General features: G+C 38.4%; 1 protein-coding gene across 5 annotated transcripts in view; it reads left to right on the top strand.

The window, feature by feature from the left end:
* Positions 1-569: 569 nt before the first annotated feature.
* Positions 570-13,755, top strand: part of TEAD1 (TEA domain transcription factor 1) — a 159,352-nt gene continuing 146,166 nt past the window's right edge. For all 5 annotated transcript variants that reach the window (XM_032189321.1, XM_032189323.1, XM_032189322.1 and 2 more), the window contains exon 1: positions 570-670. The gene's annotated coding sequence lies outside the window, so the exon portion shown is untranslated. The remainder of the gene's footprint in view (positions 671-13,755) is intronic.

Below are 13,755 nucleotides of genomic sequence, written 5' to 3' on the forward strand. Positions count from 1 at the left end.
GGTCGGCCCGAGGGGCCGGCGCCCCCGCAGGTGCTGGGGCCGGCCGGCGAGGGGCCGAGGCGGGGGGAGAAGTTGCTCGGCGGAGTTGCTGCCGCTGCGGGGCCGCGGCCGGAGCCGCAACAGGCGGCCGCTGCCCGCTCCGCGCCGCTCCGCTGCCTCTGGCCGCCGCCGTTCGCACTTAGTTGCCTGAGTCACGGCGCCGCGGCCGGGCGCGCACACACCGGCGCGCACACACTCACACGCGCACTCCTCACGCCCGCCCGCACACACACACCCGCGCGCACACGCGCCGAGCCTTGACGTTTTTCGCATTTTTGCCACGGGGAAGCGCGAAGTCGGGAGCAGCCCCGGGCTCGCCGGAGCCGCTCGCAGCCCCGCGGGGCCGTCCCCCGGCGGTGCGCGCTGCCGAGCGGCCCGGCCTGCCTGTGCCCCGCGCCTGGCGCTGCCTCGGGCCCCGCTTGCCTCCCCCCTCGGGTTTCCCGCTGAAAGATGAAGGAAGGAATGTCCTTTTTCGCTGCTTCTTCTCCTTCTCCAGAGCTGCCGCTGCTGCTGGTTAATTGCACATTCAAGTGGAAAATTTTCGGGAGTCAGCAGAAACATTGTATCCAAAAAAGACAAAGTCGCAGTTACACCACCACCGAGGAGATTGTCCGTGGAAAACTTCCATCCGGTAGGAACTGTATTTTTATTTTTTTTTTTCTTTTTCTTTTTCCGTAGCGTTTTACAGAGATCTAATCTACAGATGTTCACAGTGCTGATGCAGAGGGCCCGTGGCAGCCTTTGTTCGCAGAAGGAGCGGTTTCAAAGGAAGTACACTTCCAAGGGGGAGGGAAAAGTTAGACAGGGCAGCTTTTGTAGCAAAAATTAAACAAAACAGTCCCCTCCAAACAGCTGAGAAAAAACGACGAAAAGAGATGAAACAAGAGAGAGAGAAAACCTCTGTTCTCACCAAGTAGAAAAGTTTGTGTTTCTGCCTCAGTTAGGCATAATCCTAGTCAGGATTTTTCTCCTCTCGAAATCTGTTTTAGGTTGAACGGTGTTACAGTATAAAAATATTTATGAAACAATGAAATGTCAGCCACCCGTGCTTCTCGGGTGAGTTGTTAACTTATTCGAAACGAGTGCCTGCCTTTGATACGGAGATATGAAAAGTGACCTCCAGAAGTGCTGGAAAGTTAGGGAGCAGTTCTGTCTGCGTTTCCTTAACGTAAATGGCTCCCAATATTTTTTAACTGTTCGTTGTTGAACACTATCTGGGAAAGAAAGGCCAAGAAATGTCAGGTTGTACTGGCATTTTCTGACGTAAAATGTTATATATGTAAGAAACGTAAGCCGAATTGGCAGAGCCTCAGGGAAAAAAAAGTAGCTATGCAGCTGTATTCCTGTCTAACAGAAGCCTGTTTGCTTTCCCTCAATGCTGATAAAGTTTGGAAACACAGTATTGCTAGATAGCGGTTTTCCAGAGATATCTAAACTAGATAATGGCAAAGTTGGGAGCCATACGATTAAAATCCTGTTTTCTCTAGCCGAATGTTCAGTTATTATGCAGCACATCTAATATGGAAATCTCTGTGGGAACGCCTCTTATGGGAAAATTCATATAAATAACAAAGTGCTACCTGCAATTGAATATGAAAACAAAAGTGATTATAATTACATTAGGACTTAATTTAAAATTATGTAGGATTCTTCATATGACCCTAGAGTGGGAATGTGTGTCTGTAATGTATGATGTATTCTGTCTCTATAAATAGTTGGGGAATACCATTACAGGGATATTAGATTGTAGATGGTAAGATGGTGCTATCAAAAATGACATAGACCTGTGTATTAAATTACTTCTTGGGGGGTAGAGGGGAGCTTGCATGTTTGTGTGTGAGTGTATCTATATATATATGTGTGCACATACTTTATTTGGGAAAAGAAAGGCAGGGATAAATCCAGTGAATGTTCTTAAATCATGAAACTGATGGTTTTATAAGTGGGTCACATTTTAAACTCGTGATTTTTTAAAATCAACTTATAGAAATATTTTTGATTAAAAGCAAACTTCTTTGAGATGTATTTATTTTTTATATTGGTGCTAAAACATTTTTTTTCACGCTACACTGATTTTTTTACTTGGGTCATGATGTGTTTTCTGTACCCATAGCATAAATCTACTGCAAAGAAAAGCAGGATTTTATCAGTTGACCCAGCAGAAAATTGGGATGTGAATGACTTATTTCTGTTTTTCTTTGTAGTAATCTAAAAATACCTTTGGAAAATACTTCATTGCTAAACATGTGTTAGGTGTATTTTGAGCATCAATTTTACATAGGCTGCTTTGGTGAAGTAAATATCATTAGCTTCTGCACCCAGGAGAGTGTAGCAATAGCTCTTGAGATTTGAATTACGGTTTTATATTCTGTACAGTTTCTTAGTGCTGTGCGAGGGATGTACGCGAGCAGTGAAGCAGAGGAAAAATTTTGATTTGACACGAGTCTTAGTAAAGACAGACTCTGCTTAAAGGAGTTTAATTAAACAGATAAAAAAGAACAACAGAAACTTAATTAGGAACTAGACCCGCTGTGAGTTTCCAGCTGAGAAATGATAGTGTATTGTTATGTGTGGAGACCTGTGAGCATGTGTGTAACATGTTTAGTGTAATTTGTAACTATCGTGTTGTTGTTGTTGTTGCTGGATGGTGTAGTGGTTTTGTATATTGCTGAAGTGGTTTTTAGGCTTTGTTTGTCCATGCCTGAAAAAGTTAAGCTCAGTGAAGTCACATGCAGAGGAATAAAGAATTCTTCCTTCTTTCTTTTTAAACTAACCTTGTAGATAATATTGTAAGCAAACTTTAAAGATACAGTACAGACACTAGTGTGATAAAGACTTCTTGAACTACAGAGAAATTCTGGCACATTTTACTTTATAAAAAGTGAAAGGTGAAAACGTTGTGTATCATGACATAGCTGTCAGTTTGCAATCCATATAGTATGATGGTTACACTGTTTGAAGAATTTTCATAGAAGTAATCTGACTTCATTGGAAAGTGCCTAATCTTCTTTCCAAAACTGAAGATCTTGTGTACAGTTCTGGATGTTTTTCTGTGAGATTATCTTCAAACATTGCATTTTGAATGCATGGTTTCTGACTGCATATGCACAAGTGCATATCGCTATTTTTAATCTATTTTTTTTTTCTTGAAATTGATATTTATTTTATCTTCCCATATACTGATGGTTTAAAACCTCACCTTGTCTTTCTGAAGTGATTTCACTGAAGAAGAAAAGATTTGCTAGATCCAATCCTTACTCAGTTTAAAGTGACTGGGATGACTCATATGAATAAACATTGCTGGATTGAATACAAAGGTATTTACAGCATATGCTTTGTGTATATGTTTAGTACGACATTTCGTGTCCAAAGAAGTACGTGGGTACTATTCTGCATCTTTGATTATAAAGAATATTATATTTGATATGCATGCTTTTTCAAATTTTTTTTTGTAAGGGGACTTTTTTTCTGCTTTGCTTATGATCTATCTAAAACTTGCAGGCAAATTTCTGTTAAAAGTTGATCACTCATTCCACTTTTGGGCTCTTATTCTGACTGCTGACTTCTTTTTTCTAAATGCGTTGTAGGTTCAGGTTAATTCCATTGACTTCATAGAGTCTTTCTGTATGAAGTTGGCTGTAATGAGTGTGCAGATTGCTGCCTTCAATACGATTTTGAAATCTTCATCCCTCATCAGAGTGACCTGCTTTAGCCATGAGAGAAATAGTAGCTACTTATTTCTGGGATTTGAGATTTAATTACCATTTTGTCACTGTGAATCACCTTGCCATTAGTGCTTGCCTCAGGTAGGAATGCTTTATATTCCTAAACTAGTCATTTACTAATAAAAAATAAAATAAAATTGGCTCTCAACAAAATCTTAAAACATACAAGAGGTAAATCATCTCTCTGAAAGAAACTGCTGTTAGAGGTTTTGTGGCAGTTTATACAAACACGGTATAATTTAAATTGTATCCTGTGATATATGAACGGATTAATGGCATTATTTATTATAGAGCCAACTGGCTCTAAGCTGCCACCCTGAAGACACATTTTTAGAAGAAAAATCTCTGCAATAAATTCCCACTTTATGACCATATCTTGCTCTCTGTTCTTGCACAAAACTCCTTTTGATTTTTGCAAGTGGAACAAGGATGGAATAGTATTTCCTGGAATAATTTTGTTTGGTTTTAAAGATCAGTCATTTCCAAAACGTAAGCTAGTGAAAAGTTGCAGACTTAAATCCTTTGAAGCACCAACTCCAAATCTGCTTAGATTTGTCGCATAAAATTCAACTAGGACTTCTCTAATTTAATAGCCCAAACATCTTTTTTTTATTATTATTTTTATTTTGTGTGTGAAATCCTGATGCTCTTGTGAGTTTTGTCGTATTGCTGGTACAGTCAAAATCCCTCTCTCCGCTAATGTGGATTCAGCAACTTCTATGCTGAATCTGGTTAGTAAAGTTCCAAATGAATTATATTAATTTTAAAACACAGGGAATGAGAGAGTGGAGGGGAGAGAAAGGAGGTAACAAGCCAGTGTCAAAATCTGGTTCTGAACAACTAGTTTGAGGCATTTTGCACAGGAAGTCTATGAATGTCTCAGAAAGCAACCCGTTATGTGCTACATGCCCTTATTTGTTAGATGAATTTTTGTACAAGCATCAAGAACACGATGAAAAACTGCAGAGTGTGTAAAGGGTTTGTAGATGCTCGCCTGGTTGGTGCAGGGCTGCAGTCCCATTTCCCAGTCTCCAGCTTGTGTCTGGGTTCCTCAGAGGAAGCCCATTTTAATTTGGCGCCTGTCCAGTAGAAGGTATCACCTGCAACTTTTTGTTCTTTGTCTTCTAGTAATTGTTTACTCGAACAGCATGATTACTCCCTCTGCATCCTGTTGTACCTTTCCAAATGGCCTTCTTAGATTTCTAGCTTGTTTTAGTTCTACGCCGAACTTTTGAATCAGCCTGCGTGGCAGCAGAAGCATATGAGCACAAAATGCAAGTTTACTTGCTAGCAGGTCAGAAGGTAGAATGTGAAATCACAGTGTGCTGGGAGGGGGAAAGGAAGGCAAGTTTAGGATTATGTGTAAAACTATTAAAATGCTATTGACTGGGAATCTAAAACAATGACGAGTGCTGTTGTTTTTACAGATACATAAACTGAAAAACTGCTGCTAATGATGGGAAATGTTAATTATGTGAGAACATATTGAACTTATATTCTCTGGCATGAACTTTTTTAAATGCATCGACTGTGCTGCCTTTTATGCGCACAGCTTTCTAATTATCATAATTCAGTACAGCTCTGGCTTTTGGAAGGAGTTCAAGTGCAATCTCAACTTAACATGAAAGGATTTTTTTTTTTTTTTTTTTTTTTTTAACTGAGAACGTTCAAGAACAATTTGAAAAGATAATCTAAAAATGCTACATACTTAGCTGGGTATAAGTCAGAAAATAAATATGTTCCCATAACTGCCTATCAAAGCAGAACAGATTATTAGAACTATCTATTTTTTCTCATTATGTCTTTCACACTCCTACAGAACACAACTAAAAACACATTTGCAAAATTGAGTATCATAGAAAGATCTACTATATAGCCATTGACAGAAGTTTGTATTTTGTCAAATTTTGAGAAGATTAATTGAGTAGATTACTGGATTGTTATGAAAAGACTTTTCCACAAGTACTATGTAAGTAACCAAGATTTCATTTTTTCTAAAATAAAACAAGAAGAAAATTCTCATGATTCCTTTGGTATTGGTTAATTGTGTTTCTGTAAGGTATTAAAGCTCTGCTGTAAATCTTCCTTATCTGTCAGTATTCACACCTTGTCTTCATGGAGCTTGAGGGGGATGTGAATACACATTCTTTCTAAAGCTTTTGAAAGTTGTTTTTATTTCTATTTTTAAATGAAGGGAAAATAACTTCCACTTGAATTATCCTTTCACGTTTTTTTTGGTGTATTCTCAAATTGTTAGTTATTTTTTTCTTTCCTGTGTTACCCAGCTTCTAGCTGAAAAAGAATCAGATTTTTTTTCATACTTGTTTTTTCTTTTACTACAGTACACGCTACATTTCTAAAATGCAAAGAAAGCCCCAGTGAAACAAAATGACTTCATTTGAGCTGGCACTTAAGAGCAGAATTCACTTCCATAGTACTGAAATAAAAGAAGCCAAGTGTTTTAAATAGCCACTCCCCTAGGCCAGAGCGTTTTAGAAAAGCTCATTGTCTAGATTTGAGCTGTAGTAGTATGCCTGCTTCTGTTAAATCTCCCAAACCAGACAGCTTGATTTCTAAAGTTGACATCTGGTTTACTCTTTGTTCACCTGTTTAAAAAAAATGCAAATAGACGAGTGCGCCATTGCCCTAGAGCTCTGCAAAAAAAAAATAAAAAAAAAATGCTGTTGACAGTTTGTCAAATAGTGCTTCCAGTCTAAGACTGCAGTAGCCTATTGTTATGCCAGCAACAGGCAACAGAAGTTGTGGCACCATATGGCTAGTATATGCTTCAGATAAGCTATCTGTTAATTTAGCTTATCAGTAGCATTTTGATATGCTTTGTGTTTGAATCACCAACCAGTATGGCCTTGGGTATTTTTGGTGCCAAATTATTCCTTTACATTATAGACATCACAGTTATTCCCTTGGTGGAATCTCTTTCCTTTCATTCACTACATGGTACTCTGAACAATAGTGCTTATTTCTGCAATTAGCTGGCATGTTTTTTGTTTTTTTTTTTTACATGGTTGTCTTTCTGTTGGGAGATTTTAATTCAGGAATGACATTTTGGTTTTGAGGGGAGAAAATGTCAGAACAGGCTTTGGAAGAAAAGGCAAATTCATAAAGGTTTAATGGATTAAAGCCTCTGTTATGTGTATCTCAATTAAAATATATAGTGTTTGGAGACAAACATTTATTAATGACAAAGGAAATCTTATGCATGGTGGTAGATTAAATATGAATATGCACTTCTTGTCCTAGAGCTGCTTTACAGTTTAAGATAAAAGGCAAAACTCTGTAAACAGTTTCATTTTCCACATCCAAAATTTTACTTTATTCTTTCAACAAATTAGCCTTTAAGAAGAATTGTATACCTGTATCTGTTGCCAGCTAATTTTTTTTTCTATTTATTCTGCAATCAACTGAAAGCCTTTTCTAAAACTCAAAGACTGAATGGGCACTCCTCTTTTTTTTTTTTTTTTTTTCTTTCCTCTTCTCCCCTCCCTTTGGCCATAATTATTTTGTTACAACAAAAATCTCAAAACATAAATACAGTCTTCTGTTCAATGCCACAGCGATGTTGGGTCTGTCTGCGTTGCTCTCTGACCTTGCTGCACATTCTTCTTTGTCTGCCCTGCAGGCTCCATCTTGCTGTTCCTTACAGGGCACCACATACGTCTTTGGTTGCCTGGACTTTCCTCTTTCCTTGGGTATGCAGTTAGTTATATTAGTTAGTATGCTTTTGTACATCCCTAGATTAGGCTTGCCTTCTTTCAGGTTGTGGTAGCTTTGTTCTCCTCCTTTTGCTAGCCATCTTGCCAGCTCCTCATCCTGCTGTTGCTCATGGACATGGTCTTGCTGTCACATCTCTTTGGCCATACCAGTCTCCAGGCTGCTTTCTCACCCTGGCTATTAGAAAGAAAAAGCCACTTGTGCTTGTATAATGACTTTCATGTCCAGGGTCTTTGGTGACCAATAAGAGGGCCAGACTGTCTCTCAAAGAAGTTTACAGTCATCTTCTGACTCTGTTTGCTGACACCACTTTTTAGTAATGAAAGGAGGTCAAAGAGAAGAAAATTTTTCTCCCATCCTTTTGGAAGCAAGTAATTTGACAGTCCGGAAACGTGGCTGTTTGTTAATGCCATACTGAAGTCCATCCAGCTACAGGTGAATTGCACTGAAGCTGCCAGGAACTGGCACAGCACCCAGAGGCTAACCCGATGGGTGATGAAGCAAGAGGTTATGTCCCTGCCCGACCACCATGTTCACCTGCAGAAAACAAGAAAGCTTTTCTGCCTGTGGCTTGGCATCTCAGGCTGCTAACAGGTTTGTAGTTTCTCTGCAGGAACAGGATGTGCTAGCATTTGTCTATTCAGAGTTGGTTTGGGGATCACCTCTCATTTTAAATCTGTCTTAAATTCAGGTTTAGAGTTCAGGTCCACAGTGTGTCTTATACACAGGGGCAGTTGGCTGATAATAGCATTTTTTGTCCTTTGGCTTATTTCAGATTAGACCTGTGATTTTTCACTTCAATGTGTTTGGGTGGTGGTGGTGAGGGAGAAAGCAAAGAGGCAGGGAAAGGAGAGGTACTGAGACTTACAGTTTTCTGTGAGGCATTTGCACATCTTCCATGTAAGTTATTCCTAAATGTTTTAACCTTAAGAGGCAATTTTCAGCCCACTAGATTATCTAGTTATCACCTATACTTACTGAGTATGGAGATCTTTGGACTGATGGGGCCATTAAAACATAACAAATCTATACCTGTTTGAAAGTAAAGTGCATCTTTCATATGGTTTTCTATATATTTATATATATATATATATATATTTGTTAAACTCCAGAGCCTGTGAAGTTTTTTGCTGATTTCCTAGCCTTTCATTGGTTCCTGTCATTTTTTGACTGGAAATCCGTAGCTCCAAATAATGTGCTTTTTTTTTTCTTTACATGTACTGTTATTTATGCATAGTACTTTCTTTGCTTCTTGGCATATTTACTGTATGCTTACTGAGCACTTGTAGATAAGCAGTTGAAGGGGCATATTTATAAAAACAAATTTAAAATAAGCAGCTTCCTATAGCAATTCAATTTAGATTTTAATGTTTGTAATATTTTTTGCTGGTGAAACAATGACCCATAAAAACCTTGATCTTCTAAAATCTCCAAAAACAATACAAAGAATACAAAGAAGTCCAAAGTGTAATAGAATTATCATAGTTTTTGGTTGCTTGGAAAATCAACTAATATTCTGGCCTCTGAGATTTAGGAAACAAATTAAAGAACCCTTTTTTAGGTAGCAAGCTGCTTTTAATGGTCCTTCTGTATTAAGGAAAGTACAGTATTGTAGGTTATTTATTTCTGGGCATGCAGTACAGGGTGAAGAGCCTGCAATTCAGCTAGCAATGCCTCTGTGCCCTGAGGTAAACTCTATTTCACAAAGGGAATTTTGATTATGGTCTGCTGCTCTGTAGCATAGTGGAGGCTTCAAGAGGCAAGTGGTAAATGCTACCAAAGAAAAGCTGGATTGGAGCCACTGACGTCATCTAAGTAAATCTGCTGTAGGACTATAGCCATAAAATGACTGCCAGCCACTGAGCGCACTTTGGCCTTTTCTTGTCAACTGTTTTAACTGCTTTTTTGCTTCTTTTTTATTTTTTTTTATTTTTTCCAAGCAACATGCATTTTGTTTTCTTTCTTTACTTCTTTCTTTTCTTTTTTTTCCTTTCTTTTTTTTTTTTTTTTTTTTTTTACTAGTTGTGCACATGGTGAAATATAGAAGTGCTAATGTTTCACCCCCCCTCCCCCCGGCATGCAAACTGCACATATCATGTGAGTAGCTGCACATTGCAGTTCAAAAATTAAAAAGTAAACCAGTACTTTTCCATACGTTAGTTTAGCAGAATTAAGCTTCCATCTCAAGCCATGTTTTTAGGCACAAGAGCTTGGCAGTTGAAGTTACAGCACACTGATGAGATTTGTGTTGTGGGCAAAAAGTGTTTTGATGCACTGGAGGACATGCTTCCTTCTGGAAAAACTAGATGTGTAAAAATGGCTAGTTGTGAATTCGGAATGAGAAAATAACACTGGTGTTTGACTGCTTAAGATCCAGTGTCTTAGGCATTGCATTAAGCTTGACCCCTGCAGCTCCAGTCACACTGAAACAAAACTTTCTTGTTTCAAACATCCAAATGTATTCTTAGCAGCTGATCTTCTGATGATACTTTTTTTTTTTTTAACATAGTTAAAGAAACCAGGTGCATTAACAATAGCAGCTGTAGGATTCCTTGATGAGTACATAGCAGTAGATACGTATGTACCAAAAGATATAACTAAAAATGCAATTGATATTTCACCTGTCTCCCACTTAAAATTTAGATGTATCAGGATTGTAACAGGAGTACTTATTGTTTTGTTGGTGGGTTGAATTCATTGTCAACATTCTCTTGAAATGAATTTCCAGGAATTTTAACATCTTTTTTTTTTTTTTTTTTAAAGTGCATAGTAAAATGCATTTATTTTAGCCAGTGTGTCTCATGACAATATTTGTTTGCTTGATTTATGTACTTTTAAGTTTTAAAATAAAAATTAAGCATCAACATTTTTGAAGTTTGAGTCTCATGATCAGAAACATATTAAAACCACTATCTTCTCCATGAATCATTAGATGAGTCAGTTCCTGAAACCACTACAAGCCTCACAGTTCTTGGCTACAACTGAAAGCAGGAAATCCAGGCTTCAATAACTTCCTTTCCCAGTACTGGCTATAGCAGTGTTAGTGGTTAGTATATGCTGCTTTTGTAAGCAATAGGAAGATGTATGTCTGAGGAACAAAGGCACTCAAGTCAATTTGCTGAAACTGTTTATAATTTGTGGTCTTGATTTGAATGTCAGGATATATTGCCATATACTACATTCTGCGCTGCAATACAGTTTCCAGCAGTGATATTCAGAATATGAAATAGAGGGAACACTCTGTCACACAATTTTTTGACAATACCCATCTAACCAGTTTACCAGAAAAAGTGACGTTATCTTAGTGATATAATCCAACTCATGAATAGCACTGACAATGAAAACTGAACACATAGGAGTAAATTTTAAATGTTTATTTAGCAGCTACTTTGTTTTATGCTTGTGAAACAAACTATTTTTATTCTGTTTCAGCGCTCCAAAAGGCTTGAAAAAAAACCAACCCAAACTTGGAACTTGTAAAATAAAAACACATGATTTGTTTTTCAGTCTCCTTTTTTGTAGTGAAAACTGTTTGCCTCCTCGTAATCAAGGACACATTGATTGTCTCTATGTCGGTGAAGCATTGTTGGCTGCAGAATCTGTTTCTTTAAATGTGGAGTGCCTGTGCTCTACGACATCTGCTCAAGAGGATGTACTATTTACCTTCTTGTTCTAACTAGGCCAGATTCAGGTTTGGTTGATCTTAATGCGTTACATCTGGAAAGTATTCAGTCCTTTATGTTTTTCTTAAACATTGTGAAATATAGTTTGGTATCTTGTACTTACTATTTGGTAAATTTAACTCTCTAATTAACTAGCAGTACCTAAAAGTCAAACTTATCTTCTTTAACTATTCTTTTCATTGTTCCTCCAAAAGATTGTCTGTTCACAAACTGGGAACACAAGTATTGAGAGCAATGAACTAGTTAGATGATGCGTTAGAAAGCAAGTTTTGACAATGTTGCTTAAATTGTATAAGTAGTATATTGATTAAAAACAAATACAGAGCTCTTCATTTAAATGGGCACAGTGTTTTTTGCACATCAGGCAACACTTTTTATATTAGATAATGCGTGAAATTGATTTTATAAAGCAAGCTACCAGTTGGAGTTTTTCTTAGCTGGTGCAAGTTGGTAGATTGACCTCAGTGTAACTAATGGCCACTTACAGAGGGATGGAGCCAAATGTCTGATCCTGGAGATCCTGTGCTGATGGCCACTGTAGTGCTTCTTGAGTTGTGTTTTAGGCAGTACTGAGGAGGATTGGGCTGGGGGAAAAAGGAGGAGACCCATAGCCATAAGAGACTTCCCACCACCTTCCTTTGTCTATACAACTCCATGCTCATGGGGGAGATCTGGAGAGGGTCAATCCCTTGCTCTGACAATGACACTGAAGCCTTAGAGGGACTGTTTTCAGTTTGGGGTGAAGTTGCCCTCAAGGGAGAGGGAGAGACCCTTCCCTGCTTTGGCAAGTTTATGTCTGCTGTTCATGGGTACTTTTTCAGTGGGCAATTCCAACCGCTCATTTTTCCCCTCAGTACTGGCACATATGACCCCAGTGGCTCATAGTGTCCATCAGAGACACAAGTGTCCATCACAAGTCCAGGACAGGCCACAGGACTTGTTTTGACATAAGGGATCTGGGTTGCCAGACCTTCTGTGCTGCAACAAGCATCAAAGCAAACTGCTTAGTTGATTAAGTGTGGTTAATCAGGATTTCTCTGAGGATATTTAATGGGATGTTATTGAGCCATCAATGTGCAAGTAACATTTAAAAAAAAAAAAAAGTGTAAATAGGATAACTGGTCCAAAACTACAGTTCTCACAGCACCAACTCCTCTGGTACACGAAGTTGGTGGAGATGAAAGTTTTTGATATTAAACCACTCCAAGTACCTGGTGGTCTGTTTATGGAGACAAGCCTTTATCAGGCGAGGGAACTCAGTACAGAGTCATGTCCCAGGCAAGTGGGAGATCTGTGACATCAAGCTAGCTCACTGCAGAGCATTATGTGAGTAGAGTGGCTTGGGCTTAGTGTAGGGTAGCTATATCAACAGCTAGACTGTTTTGGAGGCAAGCTGACTTGGCTCTCTCTTCCTTTGGTTGCACTCAAAGAAAAAGGAGTGGCCTTTGAAAGGAGGGTTCAACACTTGCCTTCAGGAAGGAAGCTCCCAGGGAGGCATGCATCTTTTCTTCCTTCCTCCTAGCTAGTGTAAGTGGTGCTTTATTCACAGATGCTGTGGTAGAGCACCAGCTGTTTATGTACACAGAAGTCTCACTTAGGTGTGTCTTCTCTGCTGTGGGGAGCCAGATGCTGCTGCTTTAGGGATTGCAGTGCTCAGCGTCACACCACCTATGGTAGATTTAACTTACTGCATTGCAATTAACTTCCTGTAATAACAATAATTACAATAATTAACTTACTGAAATAACAAATACATTCTTCATGCCGCTTCTGCATGTTGCTTTTGGAAGCAGTGTAGCTTGTAGCAGTGTATTGTAGCTTGTAGCAGAGTAGCAGTGAATTTTCACAGGATCAAAGCACGTATAAAAAACATTGCTTGTACTTGTGATTGTGCAAAGTGCAATTTTCTATTAATGTTAACTGATTGTTTAAGAACAAAAAAAAGTGAAGTGGAATAAGCATCTAAAAGTTCAGTAGGCTAGAGTCATGCTTGCTTTCATTTATTTCACTTGTAAAGAGATGTAAATGTTTTAATTTTTTTTTCCTAGTTGAGCAGTCCTGAACATGGGTACTGTGATGCATAAGATATAGAGATACATTTTTATCAAGTTCATATACTCAAAACGTGTATGAACTGAATATCTTTCTGTTACTATTGATCAGAGAGATGTCCTGTTGTTCTAATGTGGACTTTGGTTTGGAATTAGAGGCCTGGAGGCAAGCAGAATTGCTTGCTGTCCGTAGACCAAGTCATCAGTGGCTAGTGATTGATTCATTAATTAAAATCAATTTAAATGGATTTCTAAGCCTTATGTAACTGATTATCTTATTAACAGCATGAGAAAGGCACTGAGATCTGCAAGGAATGTGTTGCTTTAGAAAAAATATAGCACCATTTTCATGGGATAATTTAATGAATTGTTCTTGCTGTAAGTTATCTATGCAAATGAAAGAGCCTTGCTTAAATCCTGCATTAAACAGACTCTTCCTGTTGAACATGATTTTCTTTTTCTTTCATTTTTTTTTTTGTGAGCCTCCTCCAAAAGACTTGACTTTAATATTAATGTGTGTGTGCA

Source organism: Aythya fuligula, chromosome 5 (assembly GCF_009819795.1).
Source record: "Aythya fuligula isolate bAytFul2 chromosome 5, bAytFul2.pri, whole genome shotgun sequence".
Lineage (NCBI taxonomy): Eukaryota > Metazoa > Chordata > Aves > Anseriformes > Anatidae > Aythya > Aythya fuligula.